This window comes from Poecilia formosa, unplaced genomic scaffold, assembly GCF_000485575.1.
Source record: "Poecilia formosa unplaced genomic scaffold, Poecilia_formosa-5.1.2 Scaffold933, whole genome shotgun sequence".
Classification (NCBI taxonomy): Eukaryota; Metazoa; Chordata; class Actinopteri; order Cyprinodontiformes; family Poeciliidae; genus Poecilia; species Poecilia formosa.
The window spans coordinates 2,551-4,758 of NW_006800872.1; positions in this window are offsets into that span (position 1 = coordinate 2,551).

Below are 2,208 nucleotides of genomic sequence, written 5' to 3' on the forward strand. Positions count from 1 at the left end.
CCTTGGCTTCCTCCGGTGAACCGTTTAATTTGATATAAACCTTGCAGTTTGAGGTCCATGTTGACTGTATTTTCTTTTGTTTCCTGAGAAAACGTGCTCATCTTGCTATATCTGCGTTAACTTTGGTAAGATGCTCATTTATATAAACATTGGATCCTTTTAATTTCCTACCTTGTTTTAGGAGTTCATTCTTATGTTTCCTGTTTGTAAACCTCATTACAATAACAGGTTTAACGCCTTTGTATTTTTGTGGAAGTGGCTTCAATGCCATTATTATCAATGCTAATGCTCTTGTTACTGAAGGACGATATTACCTGTCTTTCGAGAGTTCCTTGCTCTTCATCCCTTTCTTCAGTAATGTTTGCCTCTGTCACAGCCTGGGCAAATGACCCTGGCTTCATTTCCAACCCACTAATTACAACGTCATTCATTCGACTGTATTGTTCCAAGTCAGCCACACGATGTTCCAGGAAGGCTATTTGCTTGTCTTTCTCTACATTCTGTCTCTTTAATTCTTTAACTTCCCCCATTATAAGATTTTGTTGTTGTGAGATTTTTGCTATCTCATCAGACATAAAATCCAAGGATTTCTTTATCTCCTCAAACTCTTCCTCTGTTATCGATCAGCTTTGCTTCGTATTTCTTTTCGACATTTCCGTTTAATCTGAACAAGTTGATGGTCAGGCGTTGTGTCCAGCTCAGGTGAAGTGTTGTCACGGTAGCAGCCTCAGGAGTTGTAGCCACAGCAGCTCAGCGTTGTAGCCTTAGAGAGACTTTGGCTGGAACCGCATATTTTATGCGGTTCCAGGTGGTTTATGCGATTGAAAAGATCCAAGAAATGTGGTTTCATGCAATACAAAATTATTTGAAAAATCTGCACATAAAATTTTAAAAGGTTAAAAATTAATAGATGGAGATGCAAACAAAAACAAAGATCCAGATGTAATATAATTTTTGCATCTCCGTTAACTGAGCCTGGAGCTACAGCGATAAGACTTCACCTTTTATCTGTTCGGGACAAAACGGAAGACGCCCAGGTTTTAGCTTCACGAAACTTGTACTGAATTATGCGGTGAGTTTATTCATATTTCAGTTAAAAGTTAATAAAAACTGCAAATGATCATTTATGAACAATTTATTGTTTTATTCTTTACAGTAAAGCAAAAAGTGAAAACAGATCAACCAGAGCAATGAAAGTGAGTTTTACTGAGAGGAATTACTTATCTTCATATTTAATATCTACAACTTGTTTTAATAAACGTTTTTGTTTCCTAACAGCCACAGATGATGAACCTGCAGAAACACATACGAGGTTCTGCCTTGTGAGTGAAACCAAAACAATGAATCATAAAAACTAAAGGATTTCAATTATCAGATAATAAAGTTATGATATTAATTATTGTTTATGATGTTCCATAAAGCCTGAAGGTTTCTGTCAACACTGACTTATTATAACTGAATAATAAAAGTTCATAAACTACAGAAAATGAAGTGAAATTATTTTAGCGTCTTCAGTTGATATTAAACATTTTATTTTGTTCATGTTTCTTGTGATTAAACATCATTTCATGCAATAGTTGATATTATTATGTTTTGTAACTAAATAACTACTAAAGTTTCCAGCAGTAAAGTTCAGGTTAAAGGTCGTTGAAACGAGTTTAGGATGTTAAAGTCCTGAAAAAAGTTATATATATTTTTATGTTTTTTTTTTAACTTTGATTTTTAAATGTAATGTCTGTTTGCTGCAGCTGATCCTGACCTGCAGAGCAGCAGTGAGTCCAGCAGGGGGCAGCAGAAACACACCTGGTTCTGTTGAAACTGGCTTCATTCTGAGAATGAAAGGATTTGAACCTGCAGCCTTCTGGCTGCTCTCTGCACTCAGCTCAGGCTGTAAAGTTGAACAGAAATCAGTTTTAAAATCAGCTTTTGGCTCCACCTGCTGGAGCTTCATCTTCCTCCTCTGTCCAGAGTCTTCCTCTGCATCGTGTTTACAGGAAATGTTGGGTTTGATCCGCTGCCTGCCGTGTTTTTGTTTCCAGTGTCTGAGCTCCGGGTCATCCTGCTGGGCAACAGCCTGCCGGACACAACTGCAGTTGCCAACTTCCTCCTAGAGGTGCCGCTGTTCACCACAGAGGAGGCCGGACAGAGGCCTGCTGAGGGACAAGGAGGTGGTTCTGATCAACAGCCCGGATGTTCTGGACCCGGCCA